This window comes from Centruroides sculpturatus, unplaced genomic scaffold (assembly GCF_000671375.1).
Source record: "Centruroides sculpturatus isolate CEXI.00-Female unplaced genomic scaffold, Cexi_2.0 scaffold85, whole genome shotgun sequence".
NCBI classification, from domain to species: Eukaryota; Metazoa; Arthropoda; class Arachnida; order Scorpiones; family Buthidae; genus Centruroides; species Centruroides sculpturatus.
This window is the reverse complement of record NW_019384798.1, coordinates 697,354-715,194: the sequence shown is the minus strand read 5'-3', so window position 1 is coordinate 715,194 and position 17,841 is coordinate 697,354.

Genomic DNA, 17,841 nt, shown 5'->3' with positions numbered 1-17,841 from the left:
ATACAACGAACATTACACAAAATATAATTTCTACCACATAAAAATCAATCAAAAAAACATCTTTATAAGAAGGTTTCGTGTATCTTAACTTAATTCAACGTTATCAAAAGTTGTGCACATCATTTTCGTGTTGCTTTACGTGACTGATATCTCGGCGCATTAATTGCACTCCATTATTCGTGCGACTTGTTACAAAAATATCACATGAAATTCCTTTAAACTGCTGTCATCTGCTCTCTCACTTCCTGAATGAGAATTCAATACTTTTCATTTAATTTTTCGCTTCCTGTGCTCTTTACAACGTGAAAGAATAAATTTATCCCGCTTATCTTCTTTTTAAAATCTCATTCTCCTTCACTACAGATGCATTCTGCACAAGCCTCTTATCAATCTTTCGTTATTTCAATCAATAATATTATTTTATGTTTAAAAACTATCTAATGAAACAACTTTTGAAAATCATTTTGAATTAGTCTTTTAATATTTGTGTTTTATGCACTAATAGCTGTATTCACCAACAATGTTTTAAATTGAGAGTTGTAATTTTAGATTTCAAGCTGGTATTTCTAGATTAAGAGTTAGTTTATTTTTTGTATTCCCCAACACAACCTAACACTGGATTATGAAATCCTGGAATTGAAATGAAGAGCTATGTTACAAGCTCTGATTTGTCCAAGTGTGTCATAACCTATCTATGCATATTGTCATGCATAAACTAAACATATAATTTCAAATTTGATAAAAATTGTCAGGACTAATAAGTTAGTTACAAAATTTAAGAAAAATTCTTAAAAGTAGTATATTGTCTACATTTGTCTAAGGGNTCTTTTTTATTTATTTATTTTTTTTTGGTTTATTGATTGGAGTCTGTCTTCATTAGAGACCCCCTCCTACTGCCATCGACCCACATCTATATAACAGTAAAAGCAAGCTTACCTTTATTTTCAATCTTATTTCTTACTGGAATAATACATCTCTCTAGAGAATAACGGAAAATTTTCGATATTTTCTCGACTAACAAGTGAAATTTTCTTTATTTATTTCTATTCTTAAATAAGTTCTTTTCTCATTTACTCTCCTGACAAGTTTTTTTAGCTGCGATGCATCTAACGTCTACATTATCTTATGATGTGTTTGACTCTATAAAAAAAACTCATTTTCTTTCTAATTAATAATACTTTTAAAATGTTGTCATCTATTGAAATTTATTTTTAAATTCCGTTTAGAAATGTTTTTTTAAGGAAACATTTGTTCAGTAAATTGTTGTATGGAAATTTTCAAAATTTTCTAGTTTATTTCCATTGAAAAGTGTCGTTTAAAGTCTATTTTTGATGTATTAGGCTTTAAATTCTTTTTATTTTTAATCAAAAGAATAAGGTTTTGGCATCTATTTTAACCTTATTTATTTGAAAATTCAATCGAAATAAGTACCGGATGTTTGTACTATACTGAAGTATTCCTATTTAAAGCTGTCTACAAAGATATTTAGCAGAGCCAATACAACCGAATCGGGTTTGGTGACAATACAGGAAATGCGGAAGAATTTCCATAAAAACAAACGTTAGTGCCAAAATTCGCCACTATGGCACTTTTGGCGCTGCAAAACAAACTTTACGATAAACAGAGACCTTAGCGATGTGAGGATTACTACTCGATGTGGTTCTCCATTCTGAAAGTATAAAATCTGATGAACACTATGTTCAACGGGCGACCGTAAGTGATCTTCTGTGTTTGTCACATGCAATGTGATAGTCTTTCAATGCTGCTATGTCCTCGATAAACTACACTCTTTAAGTATCCCCACAAACAATACTGATTTCTCGCTGTCTGAAGCGCCAAAAATGCCACGATGAAAAATTTTAATGAACAGCATGTTCTGTAGTGTAACCATACTAAATTTGGTGTCATTTGAACTACTAGATCTCCCTCTAGATAGCGTTGAATAGGCATACTTTAACCACCATTACCGTTATATACAGGGTGATGCGAGCGTTGTATATTTATTACAACGCTATTTATTACAATTGTATCTATTTATTTAAATATGTGTTGAACTCTTCGCTTCTAATAAGTAACAACGTATTTTCGTTTGTCGAAACTTAAAAATACTTATTTATTTCTAAAATATTTTTTTTGAAAGTAAATTATTTCGAAATCATATTCCAGCCGAAGAGCATCATACGAAATTACACACACATCATTACTTCACCATCACGAACATTAAACACCAACGATTTTTTTAAGCATTTCATTTTAAATAATTTTTAATATATTTTAAAAATAAAAAAAACGCTTTTACTGGTCATGTTTTTCGAGTGGGGGAAACGGTAGAGTGATCTCATTCCCACCATGTACTATACAGTACATCATCACAATGTATTTACACATAAACAACACGATTAAATTCTACATTTGGTTACGTTTATAGGGTTTCAGGGTAGGGATGATAGTAGAGGGACCAATCCCTAAAATGCATTGTTATCGGGCTTGGTATCTTCAAAGTTTCAGCCTTCTATCGCAATTAGAAGTTGGTGAAATTTGAATTGCAAGATTTTATGACAATACAAATGAAAGCGTATAATAATAGTAAAAAATATTATTTCTAGTAAACAATAAACAAAAAAGTCACTTATTTACATCCGAACATATTTATTTTTTTCTAAAAAATTTATTTATTTTAGTAAATATATTCAAAATATATAGGATTTTGTAGTGTGTTTATTCTAACAATTCTTGTTCTCATTAAGAATAGAAATATTAATATTTATTTAAATTTAAAAAAATATATATATTTATTTTTTCTGAATTTAGTTTAGAAATATTTTTAAAAATTAATTCGGCAAGCTATTAGACTTATTTTTAAAAAATCCTAGCGAAATTCGAATATATTTAAAGTAGAAAATGTCGAATAAAGGTTATGTATATATAAACTTTGTTTTTTTATTCTAAAAAGCATTTATACTTTTCAACATTAATTAAAATATTGTCAATTATTTGAATATCTCAAAAATAATTATTATTTTTATTTGAAAATTTACTTCAAAAAGAAGAATTTTGGAAAATATATCCAAAAAAAAGCTCATATAAGTTAAAAGTTCTGACAAATTTTAACATGTTCTAAGTGGGATTTTTAAGATGGAATTTTTTAATATTATTTTTTATTTTAAAAACCTCTTCTAGGTCTATTTAGCAATAGTTGAAACATTGTCACTATTGGAAATGTTCAAATCTATTTACTTTTCTAAGAAAATTTAGTTTTAAAAAATAATATTTTGAACAAAATCATGTTGTAGATTGAAAATATTGTTTTTTTCTTAGTAATGAAGCANTTTAAACAACTTCTAAACAATTTTACAACGTATTACTATTAAAGCATGAGAAATGTTATTTAAATTAATCTTACACCTCAATTTATTTTTTTAATCTATAATTATTATAAATTTACAAATTTGTTTTCATGCGAAATAATATATTTTCATAATAAATTAAAATTGTGTTTTGCTTCAATATCAATAAAAGGATTTCAAGAATATTTATAATAGAAATGAAGTAATCAACATCAGATTAAATATAAAACAGCTAGAGAGATAAATAAACGAATGAAATTCAATAAAAATAAATAAGAAGGTAAATAATATGTTAAAGTAATAAAAAAATATAAATAAATAAAATGTTATAAGTGCTAATATTTTCTTCAATTGTTGTTTTTTTTTTATTTTATTCTATAGAATATATTCAATTATTTTTGTTAAATATTTGTTCTTTGCAAACATGAATTAGAAAGAGCTTGTTATTGTTTTAATTATTATTATTTTTTTTTTTATTATTGTAACAGTATGCAACTAAAATTTCTAAAAAAGTAAAAATTTTAAGTGTGGGCAGATTAAAAATAATCATTTCTGTAGTTTAAATATCATAAATTATACAAGTTAAGTTACATATTAAACCAGAATATCATAATAATCTACCCACTGCTTATCATACAGATTTCTCTCTCTCATTTAAAATAAGTATTTCAAAATTTTAACGATGAATTGCTTAGAAATCAATAAAAAATTTGGTGATGTTTAATCTTACATTCATTAAAATTAAATAGAGAAAAATCAATTGAAAATATTAGAAATTAATGAGTTTAACATCTGAAAAATACAAGAATTTAAACAGGAAAGTTGAACATTTATTTAAAAATTTATTATTAAATATAAAAATTAGTAAAAGTTCTGAATAATGATTAAATATATAAAGTAAATATTGAAAAAATTGAAAGTATTTTCAGAAATTTAATTGTTTAGTATTATTACGAATCTACAATCTTGTTTTTACTTATGATCCAATTTATACTAAATTATACAACATATTTTATTAAATTTAAATTATTTTATCATATACAACAATATGAAGACGTTTTATATTAAAAATAACTTAATTCAATATTAAAATTTAATAGAAAAAAGTGAAAAAGAGCAGAGTGATGAATAAAAGCGAGATCAGGGATGAGGATGAATATCCAGAAACAGTTTAAAGTTAAGTGATAAATTATCCTTTTCCTCTATTTTCATAATTAAAAATGACTTTAAACAAATCTTAAACAAGCGATTTTTTATATTTCGTATTCTTTGTATTTATTTTTTATTCAATTAATCATCAATAAATGTAAATTATTCATTCGCAAAAATTAAACCTTATTTAAATCTGCACTAAACTAATTATTTAAATTATTTATATTCAAATTAGTGTTGATTTTTTAGAAAAAATAAATAAATTAGATAACCTAAAAGGTAATATAATCTTTATTTAGAAAATCGCCTTGATTTATATTAATAATTAATAAATTTAATCATGAGTTAATTTTTATTATCTACAATATCTTATTCTAATTATGAAGTAACTAATTTTATCCTATGTTATATATAAACCGATACTTTATTAATTATTCATTATTTAAATTTCTTTAAAAATGCCAAAAAATTATTTATTTTTATAATTTTCAAATAATTTTATTTATTTATTATTTCTATAACTTTTAATTTACACATTTCTATTAATAATAATAATATTTTTTTAAATATTTTTTCCTTTAATTTATAACTTTTCATCTAATTATTTACATTTCACTTTTTTAATTTTTTGTTTGCCATTTTAATAATTTTAATTCTGTAAAATTAATTTTATTTTATGATCTTTTATATTCGTTTACTTTCTTTATTATCTTTTTATTATTTTTTCCTATTCGTTTACGTTATTTTCTTTTACTTTTATTATTAGCATTTATTTGTTTATTTATTTTAAAATTTTAATAATATTTTTATTTGTTTTTCATCTTTTATATTCAGAATATTTTGAAATTATTAACGATAACTTTCTTCTTTAAAAAATGCAATTTTTAGACTTATAAACCTTGTAAAAATATTAAAAGTTATGTTTAATATTTAACAGCAAATATATAAGATATGCTTTATTTTATTTTATTATTTTATTTTATTTTGGTAGATAAGTTGGCCAGAAAATCTAACATCCGGTGCGGTTAGGCCAACTTCCTCCTTGATGAAAAAGCAAAGTTATCTGAGGATAAAACAAAAGAAAACTTGTCATTCGATAAACTAAAATCACTTTAAATATCTGCCTTATAAGGGTAAAGATAAAAAAAAACATTAATATTAACCTTTAATTTATCAATTAACGTGATATTTTTATGTAATTATGACTAATATTTTATGACTTTCAAACTAAGGTTTGTGTGCCTATTAGTAATTTACATTGAGGGATGATTAAATCATATTTTCTATGGTTACTTAGATATACCATTTTAAATAAATTTTTTATAAACAGATTTGTAAATAATTAGAGTTATTTTTGCAATTTCTCTTTCTATATACAGGGCCGGTTGAAGGTTTTGCGGGACCTCGTGTAAAAGTTATAAGTGGGGCCCCTCTGAGGCCAGAAAAATCGACGTCTGAACAGGCCCCTAGTTGTAACAGTAATAAAATAAATACAATATTATTAATTTCATTCGGAAAATATACACGATATAAATTTATTTTTGTAAATTTTTCTAGCATATTTTTTATTTACTAAAAGTAATATTTATACAATTTATTTATTATTTCACATCCTTTATTTCACATTCATGTAGATTTTATATTATTATTATTATTATTATTATTATTCCGTTATTTTATCATTTTTATACCGGATTATCCCCTACAGTGAATATAACAACAACATTCTTTCCACGCCAATCCATGCATAACATGCAGCAGAAGCATTGTTTACAGTTAAATTAACTGCAAAATTTTAATAACATGTTAACAACATGCAAAAGAACGAAAGTAAATTTCGAAATATTCCAACTTTAAAATAGCAAAATATTTAAATAATATATATATATTTTCCCCCCGAAAGATGTAAATAATCAGAAATTTTTCTTCATCTTCCTCATCAATTTGTAAAGATTTTTTTTTTTTTATATATATATAAATTTTAATTAGAGTTTCCGACTTTAATATAACATTAAAGGGGTCTTTTGCAATGTTTTCCACTAAATGATTCTGATTTGAGGGTCTTCGTGACGTCATTACCGTTGCTATGACAACTCTGATAATGCATCATGTATCCTCTTTGTTGAATTTAGAGCAAATCTTAATCAGAAATGTTGTATAGTCCTATTAGAATTTAATATTTTATATTAAAGCAAAGAATATGACGTTTCGTTTCCTATTATCTGAAATGAATGCTGTTAAAAGTTTTGGAAATTCATCAAAAGAAATTATTTTTTTTCTCAACTTTCTAAGAAAAAAAAAAGTTTTTTCTTCTACCTCTTTTCGAATAAACTATAATTCAAAAAATTTACTAAAACTGTATTAAATTCTGCTCTCTCACTATAAAGGATATATTCGACTTACGAAGGATGCAATTTATTGAAACTTTTTTGAATTTTTCTCATATCTAACGAGATGAAGAGATGCTACTATGTTCTAAAGTATTATTAACGCTTTTAAGTTTCTTAATTTATTAATAGAAAGACTTTTAATATTTAACATTTTATCAATTTATAAATAAATGAAAGATGCTAAAATCTAAATGTTTCCGACTCAATGTTTAAAACAGTTATCGCTGGAATTTATGTCGAGTTGAATGATTTTTAAAAACTCAATCACTAACGCAGCAGAATCCAGGCATATTCCATTAAAATATCTTTCCCTTATTCATGTTTATTATTATTATTTTTTTTAAATACATATAGTAAACATGCAACGTTAATAATAAAGAATTAAACGTTCTGTTACTGTATCCCTGTAAATTTACAATAACAAAACACATCTTCTAAAAGAATCAGTACGGAACAACAACAGGCCNTCAAAAAAATAATCATTTTTTTAGAAAATGCGCTTCGAAAAATAACATTTTTTTTAAAAGAAATAAGCCTATTTTGAAGTAGAAAGATTGTTATTTTTAAAAATTTTTTTAAAAATTTGAATATTTTCAACAGAAATCTCTTAGGTGTTGGTTTCGTGTACACGGGTTTATTTATGTTTATGATTCTAAAAAGCTTTTATACAGTTGTATAAATATAGTTAAAAGATTGCCAAGTATAGAAAATGTTTGTAAATATAGTAATATTTTCAAAAAAAAATTTACTTTAAGAAGAAAAAATGTCGAAGCAATTATAGAATTAATTTTAAAAAATACACTTTATTTTCAAAAATTCAAGTAACAAATTCCAATCTACGTTAAGTAAAAGAAGTGTCATGTAAAAGATGTGAGGCTTATACAGTTTTTACTGTTATATTTTGATTGAAAAACAGTTTTTTAAAACCATTAACAATGATTAAAATACATCAAAACGTATAAGGAAGTCGTTCAATGTGCATATTTTAGAAAGCCGTACATAACGAAATTTTGTACAGTGGTTCGAAACAACACACGTTGGAAAAATCATTGCATCCGAAAATTTACTAGGATCACGTGAACGATAATCTGAAACCGTCGACCAAATTTCAAATCGATATAATTACGACTTACCTGTTTGTATCCATCGTTGGGTCATATCTACCACGTTTTGTTTGGGAAATATCCACGTGACCTACGCCCTTCCGGTCTCCAGGAACCCGGATATGACGTCGTTGTTGCTAGGGGAACAGCCAGGTGAGATTGCGGACTCGTCGCAAATGACGTCATAGATCTAATGTTACTTAATTTATATTAGAACTGATAGGAAAAAATGTATTTTTTCCTAATTTATCTCTCGATAACATCAAAAACGACAGGGAAAAGAAATCATAATTTAGATACGCCGATAATTATCCTATTATATTTTATAAGATAATTTATATTTTATTGTTATTATTAATTTTTTTTTTCAGTTTTATCTGAAGAGGAGATGGATAAAAGAGATGCTCTTCTGGTAAAGTATGCAAAGAGTTAAATATAAATAGCTAGTTCTTAAGCTGGAAATATCGATTTATTTCCACTTTTATATAAATTATATATATATATATATATTTTTTGATTCTAAAAAATATTAAAAGTTAATTTAAACTTAGAACCTAAAGAGAGCATTTCAGATAAACAAGAGCATTTCATTATAAGAGGACATTTACTCCAAGCAAATCATAAGCATAGGAAATTTCTGAAGATGTCATCTATAATTACACACGGGTTATGTTTTACCTTGCACAGTTCGATTTCTGCACCATAATTATCTGATACTGCAGCAGGTGCTATGTTTCCATGGTTACAGAACGAACTGCAAATGCTAAAGCTTAAAGCGCTGTAGGCGGAGATAGATCTCTGGTAAGAGAAAGGTTGCTGTCAAGATGAACACCGTCCATGTCAATTGTTGAAGATGTTGCAAAATGCATGCAACTCTTTTGAAAACATTACTTTTGCAATTTTGTGTCATAAAAATGAATTAAAAAGTCGTTTGTCTATTTATGGAAGGTTTGTGTTTTCACGCTTAATCTAGCTTTTTCCAATGTATAAGGTATTTTATGATAGAAAAGTGAATCAAAAAGCATTGAAGCATTCACATTTCTTGATTAATTTTATTCTTGACACTGCGATATACTTATACACTATCAAAATTGCCCCAAAAATATCTTTTTATGCTTAGAGAATTGTGTTTTCTCTATTAATTAATTTACTCTTAAAGAACATGCAAAATGTTGTTATGTTATAAAACTGACTCCTTGATAATTTATATTTCTTGTTTAATTTATCCTTAAGGGTTTTGCTAAACGCTTCTCGCTATCAAACTGAATAAAAAAAATACTTATTTATTACTTAAAACATAGTTTATACTTAATTTATCTGTACCCAAAACGCTTCTTCATTATACAACACAATTAGAAATCATTTATTTATTCCTCGAAAATTTGTTTCTTAGTCGATTTATACAATTGTAGAACAATATAAAACATATTTTCTGTCATAATCTGCTATAAAATTTTTACTTTTTTACAATAAAACACACTTCTATTCTTTAAAAATTCGCATTATTTTGCTGAAATCAGCCTTAAACAATGTAAGAAACACCTTTATAATGTAAAACAAAATCAAAAAAAGCATCGCTGAATGCCTCAAGATTCGGTCTTTAATGAAATCCAAAATCTTTTATAGCACAGAACTGAATCAAAAAACACTCGTCTGCTGCTCGAAGAAATTCGTTTTATTCTTTCTTAATTCACTTTTTAACAAAATTCAAGTACCTTCACCAATAAAACCGAATCAGAAAAACATTCTTTTTTTTTGTTCATATTTACTCGCAGGAGTATTATACAACGAACATTACACAAAATATAATTTCTACCACATAAAAATCAATCAAAAAAACATCTTTATAAGAAGGTTTCGTGTATCTTAACTTAATTCAACGTTATCAAAAGTTGTGCACATCATTNTACTATGTTCTAAAGTATTATTAACGCTTTTAAGTTTCTTAATTTATTAATAGAAAAACTTTTAATATTTAACATTTTATCAATTTATAAATAAATGAAAGATGCTAAAATCTAAATGTTTCCGACTCAATGTTTAAAACAGTTATCGCTGGAATTTATGTCGAGTTGAATGATTTTTAAAAATTCAATCACTAACGCAGCAGAATCCAGGCATATTCCATTAAAATATCTTTCCCTTATTCATGTTTATTATTATTATTTTTTTTAAATACATATAGTAAACATGCAACGTTAATAATAAAGAATTAAACGTTCTGTTACTGTATCCCTGTAAATTTACAATAACAAAACACATCTTCTAAAAGAATCAGTACGGAACAACAACTATTTTTATTCCTAAAGTAATCCATGAAACCTTATTTATATTATTCTAGCCCCATTATGGGATTTTGTAATTCTATAAATGAGTTAAAGAACAAGAAAAATAAGAAAAACAAGGATTCTAGAAGTAGATTTACAGGGTGTTGGATGATAAATCTCTCACTGTTAATAGAGTACAAATGTGCGAAAAATTATAAGAATTCTAGAAAACAAGGGTTATAAAATATAAAAGACTACGAAGTTACATGGATTTTGTTACTATAAAATAAGTTCGAAGACGATCGACTTCAAATAAAACTAGTAAAGCATGGACTATAAAACTAAATAAATCACACTTAATAACTGGAAGAAAAGAATAATACTGATATTTTATGAGTTTATACTTGCAATATATAAAGTACCAATACATTTTAAACAAAACTTTTGTAATATTTTAAGTGTAAATATTCAGAAATACACGAAAAGTAGATTACAAAGTTTTTAATCTAATTGTATTTTTAATAAGAGAAATTTTATTATATAGTTGAGAATGTCATCTTTCTGAAAAGTTTATATTTGCATATTCAATTTATATTCTAGAAATTATTTTATTTTAAAAATTTACCTAAAAGACTTCAGCTAAAAGTACACTTTTAAGTATTTTATAAATTTAATTAAATTTAACAATTAAAAAAAAAGATTTAAGAAATTTCATTAATTAAATTAATTTTCTCACAATTTTATACTTCTATGCTTATTACATTTCAGAAAAATCAGTTTTATTTATAAAATACATTTCTAAGAAATTATTTAGTTTATAAAATAATAAAATAAAATAAAATAATAAATAATAATATTTAAAATTTATTTATTTACTCAAATAATCTTAATACAAAAATATTGAAGGACACACCATAGTGTCTTTCTGACCTTTTTAACAATGGCAAAATAGAACTTTAACATTTAAAATGAGAATTAACTTTCTGTAAAGATAAAAAAAACATTAATATTAACCTTTAATTTATCAATTAACGTGATATTTTTATGTAATTATGTCTAATATTTTATGACTTTCAAACTAAGGTTTGTGTGCCTATTAGTAATTTACATTGAGGGATGATTAAATCATATTTTCTATGGTTACTTAGATATACCATTTTAAATAAATTTTTTATAAACAGATTTGTAAATAATTAGAGTTATTTTTGCAATTTCTCTTTCTATATACAGGGCCGGTTGAAGGTTTTGCGGGACCTCGTGTAAAAGTTATAAGTGGGGCCCCTCTGAGGCCAGAAAAATCGACGTCTGAACAGGCCCCTAGTTGTAACAGTAATAAAATAAATACAATATTATTAATTTCATTCGGAAAATATACACGATATAAATTTATTTTTGTAAATTTTTCTAGCATATTTTTTATTTACTAAAAGTAATATTTATACAATTTATTTATTATTTCACATCCTTTATTTCACATTCATGTAGATTTTATATTATTATTATTATTATTATTATTCCGTTATTTTATCATTTTTATACCGGATTATCCCCTACAGTGAATATAACAACAACATTCTTTCCACGCCAATCCATGCATAACATGCAGCAGAAGCATTGTTTACAGTTAAATTAACTGCAAAATTTTAATAACATGTTAACAACATGCAAAAGAACGAAAGTAAATTTCGAAATATTCCAACTTTAAAATAGCAAAATATTTAAATAATATATATATATTTTCCCCCCGAAAGATGTAAATAATCAGAAATTTTTCTTCATCTTCCTCATCAATTTGTAAAGATTTTTTTTTTTTTATATATATATAAATTTTAATTAGAGTTTCCGACTTTAATATAACATTAAAGGGGTCTTTTGCAATGTTTTCCACTAAATGATTCTGATTTGAGGGTCTTCGTGACGTCATTACCGTTGCTATGACAACTCTGATAATGCATCATGTATCCTCTTTGTTGAATTTAGAGCAAATCTTAATCAGAAATGTTGTATAGTCCTATTAGAATTTAATATTTTATATTAAAGCAAAGAATATGACGTTTCGTTTCCTATTATCTGAAATGAATGCTGTTAAAAGTTTTGGAAATTCATCAAAAGAAATTATTTTTTTTCTCAACTTTCTAAGAAAAAAAAAAGTTTTTTCTTCTACCTCTTTTCGAATAAACTATAATTCAAAAAATTTACTAAAACTGTATTAAATTCTGCTCTCTCACTATAAAGGATATATTCGACTTACGAAGGATGCAATTTATTGAAACTTTTTTGAATTTTTCTCATATCTAACGAGATGAAGAGATGCTACTATGTTCTAAAGTATTATTAACGCTTTTAAGTTTCTTAATTTATTAATAGAAAAACTTTTAATATTTAACATTTTATCAATTTATAAATAAATGAAAGATGCTAAAATCTAAATGTTTCCGACTCAATGTTTAAAACAGTTATCGCTGGAATTTATGTCGAGTTGAATGATTTTTAAAAATTCAATCACTAACGCAGCAGAATCCAGGCATATTCCATTAAAATATCTTTCCCTTATTCATGTTTATTATTATTATTTTTTTTAAATACATATAGTAAACATGCAACGTTAATAATAAAGAATTAAACGTTCTGTTACTGTATCCCTGTAAATTTACAATAACAAAACACATCTTCTAAAAGAATCAGTACGGAACAACAACAGGCCATGTCGTTCATTGCCTTTAGTTTTCTACACTCAGTAATCCGGCATTCCTCTGTGGAATGGCCGGATAAGCAAGAGTCTACTATAACTAAAAACGTTAGCACTTCATTGTTTAGCTATACCTAAAGTACTGGCACATTCGAATATTTTTATCTTGATACCTAAAATCTTAACGGAAATATTTTTATAAAAATAAAAATTATATTTAATTTCTTCGAATAAACAAAAAAATATAATGGATTTAAACAACTTCTAAACAATTTTACAACGTATTACTATTAAAGCATGAGAAATGTTATTTAAATTAATCTTACACCTCAATTTATTTTTTTAATCTATAATTATTATAAATTTACAAATTTGTTTTCATGCGAAATAATATATTTTCATAATAAATTAAAATTGTGTTTTGCTTCAATATCAATAAAAGGATTTCAAGAATATTTATAATAGAAATGAAGTAATCAACATCAGATTAAATATAAAACAGCTAGAGAGATAAATAAACGAATGAAATTCAATAAAAATAAATAAGAAGGTAAATAATATGTTAAAGTAATAAAAAAATATAAATAAATAAAATGTTATAAGTGCTAATATTTTCTTCAATTGTTGTTTTTTTTTTATTTTATTCTATAGAATATATTCAATTATTTTTGTTAAATATTTGTTCTTTGCAAACATGAATTAGAAAGAGCTTGTTATTGTTTTAATTATTATTATTTTTTTTTTTATTATTGTAACAGTATGCAACTAAAATTTCTAAAAAAGTAAAAATTTTAAGTGTGGGCAGATTAAAAATAATCATTTCTGTAGTTTAAATATCATAAATTATACAAGTTAAGTTACATATTAAACCAGAATATCATAATAATCTACCCACTGCTTATCATACAGATTTCTCTCTCTCATTTAAAATAAGTATTTCAAAATTTTAACGATGAATTGCTTAGAAATCAATAAAAAATTTGGTGATGTTTAATCTTACATTCATTAAAATTAAATAGAGAAAAATCAATTGAAAATATTAGAAATTAATGAGTTTAACATCTGAAAAATACAAGAATTTAAACAGGAAAGTTGAACATTTATTTAAAAATTTATTATTAAATATAAAAATTAGTAAAAGTTCTGAATAATGATTAAATATATAAAGTAAATATTGAAAAAATTGAAAGTATTTTCAGAAATTTAATTGTTTAGTATTATTACGAATCTACAATCTTGTTTTTACTTATGATCCAATTTATACTAAATTATACAACATATTTTATTAAATTTAAATTATTTTATCATATACAACAATATGAAGACGTTTTATATTAAAAATAACTTAATTCAATATTAAAATTTAATAGAAAAAAGTGAAAAAGAGCAGAGTGATGAATAAAAGCGAGATCAGGGATGAGGATGAATATCCAGAAACAGTTTAAAGTTAAGTGATAAATTATCCTTTTCCTCTATTTTCATAATTAAAAATGACTTTAAACAAATCTTAAACAAGCGATTTTTTATATTTCGTATTCTTTGTATTTATTTTTTATTCAATTAATCATCAATAAATGTAAATTATTCATTCGCAAAAATTAAACCTTATTTAAATCTGCACTAAACTAATTATTTAAATTATTTATATTCAAATTAGTGTTGATTTTTTAGAAAAAATAAATAAATTAGATAACCTAAAAGGTAATATAATCTTTATTTAGAAAATCGCCTTGATTTATATTAATAATTAATAAATTTAATCATGAGTTAATTTTTATTATCTACAATATCTTATTCTAATTATGAAGTAACTAATTTTATCCTATGTTATATATAAACCGATACTTTATTAATTATTCATTATTTAAATTTCTTTAAAAATGCCAAAAAATTATTTATTTTTATAATTTTCAAATAATTTTATTTATTTATTATTTCTATAACTTTTAATTTACACATTTCTATTAATAATAATAATATTTTTTTAAATATTTTTTCCTTTAATTTATAACTTTTCATCTAATTATTTACATTTCACTTTTTTAATTTTTTGTTTGCCATTTTAATAATTTTAATTCTGTAAAATTAATTTTATTTTATGATCTTTTATATTCGTTTACTTTCTTTATTATCTTTTTATTATTTTTTCCTATTCGTTTACGTTATTTTCTTTTACTTTTATTATTAGCATTTATTTGTTTATTTATTTTAAAATTTTAATAATATTTTTATTTGTTTTTCATCTTTTATATTCAGAATATTTTGAAATTATTAACGATAACTTTCTTCTTTAAAAAATGCAATTTTTAGACTTATAAACCTTGTAAAAATATTAAAAGTTATGTTTAATATTTAACAGCAAATATATAAGATATGCTTTATTTTATTTTATTATTTTATTTTATTTTGGTAGATAAGTTGGCCAGAAAATCTAACATCCGGTGCGGTTAGGCCAACTTCCTCCTTGATGAAAAAGCAAAGTTATCTGAGGATAAAACAAAAGAAAACTTGTCATTCGATACACTAAAATCACTTTAAATATCTGCCTTATAAGGATGATGATGAATTTCCTGAAGATGACTCGATTATCGGCTAACTAATTTGAACAAGAACGTTGACCCCTGTTGGATGAGAAAACTGAGAAATACATATTTTGGCTGTAATGCGTCAGATGTGATTTCCCTTAACAGGAAATTGGTATTTTTGTTCAATTTCCGTTTGTATGGAAGAGATGTAATTTAGTTACGGCTGGTTACTTTGCTTTTGACGATGACAACGTTATGCATTGCCGATAGACCTGTACGTATCTATTCTAATTTACAAATCTTCCGTTGTTCGTTACATGACCGTTAAGTTTGTAATGTTTATAAATGTATGTACACATTCTAACAATATATTTATATATATAGAACATGTGCAGGAAAATATCTCACTCGCAGACATTCCACATACATATTTACCACTGTAATCCACATACGAACTCCCATGCACAATATAAATACTCCATGCATATATTACACATTTATACATCTTACAAGCATTCATTTGTTTATATTTTATTACTTAAAATTATTAAAATAGCACTCATAAACATATGTACAGTACATTCTTCCGATATTATAGTCCACATTACACAAATATCCTCTTTCCAAATACAACTATATTTTATACATACTTTTTCAACACAAAAATATATATGCCTCTTACACATACTCATATTATACACACTTCCTATATAGATACACACACACACACACACACAAACACATATATATAGGCATATATATATACACAGATATATACAGTTTACTGTGTAATACAGACACAAAAACCCTCATATATACATTTCCAATGTATTAAATGTTCGCATTATATAAATATCTTCACATTGACGCACCCATTTCATAAACTTACATATATACACACATCCCCAATACACAGACTATATACATCTATACCCACACGCGTCACACATATTTCCGCGTATGTTACACACACGAAGAACGTTCTAAAATCTTTAAAAGATTCATAAATTCGACCTGTAATCAATTATGAAAATGCAAAAACCATATTTTAAATCCGTAGCATCAGCATATACATAATGCCGACGTCAGCAGGTGTTTTATGTCACACAACACAAACAATTTCGTCACTATGTTTATCCGCGAATGCTCTCCGTTATCTTTCGGAAATTAATCCGGATCCATAAAAAAATTATATTAATTTTAAATTTANTTTATAATTATATTATAATTTTAATATTATTTTTTTTAAATTACAAAGAAATTAATTATCGTATAGAATGTAGTTTCTTAGAAAGAATTCCGATAATTAATATTATTCAATGATAATGAAAGGGTTACATTTAAACAATGGAATTAAATTTTTGTGTAAGTGATCATTTTTGGTTGTTTTCCTGAGGGAAAAATTCGTTAATTTATATTATTTAATGAATAGATTTAATTTAGATTTTATTGAGAAATATGTTTAGAGTTTCCTCTACTTTAGTAACATATTTCCACATGAAATAGCTGCAAAGTTGGTTTCTCAGTAAATTTAATTCGTTTAGGTAATCTCAAAAATATCTAGCCATTGTTAAATGGAAATAATATCATTTACATTCAACATTATTTAAACAAACGATAATAAATATTAATTAATTATGAAATTTCCATCTATTCTATGTTCTAGTTATCAATAAATTATCAATGAATTTTCTAAATACAGTAGTATTTAATGTATTTAGAAAAAAAAATCTTGATAAGATGACTCAATGGGAAAAGATGCCTCGAATTAGGTATAATAATTTTAGATGATACTACAAATATAAGACATACTCACAGACGCAATAAGAATAATCATGATATAAATTTTATAAATTATTTTTTCAATTATTCAAAATTTTAAGCATCTCAACAATAGATATTCTTCACAAATTATAAGTTCAATGAAGTAATGGATAAACAATATATGTATTGTATACAACAGAATATGAAGAATATGAAAAAAAAGTGTTATTTAAATGGCATTTTCATTATTTACTTAACATTAAGACATTTACAATTACTGTTAAACTTGTTTTTAAATCATTTCATTTTAATTTAATTTTTGTATGGTTTATGTATAATTCATATATAACTCAAGAGTTGTATTAAATAAAATTTGTTCTATTTTCACAATATACGTTAAGTAAAAACTGTATTGTGTTCAAAATATGTTAATTAACAAATATACTAATAATAAACAACTAGGATATTTTAATCTAAATCATTATAAGCTTATTAATATGTTAAATGATTGATTAATTTTCGTTTGGAAACTACTCATTTGAGTAGTTTTGTAATGAAACTTCGTTATATACAGTGTAATTATTTCTTAATGATTGAGAATTTA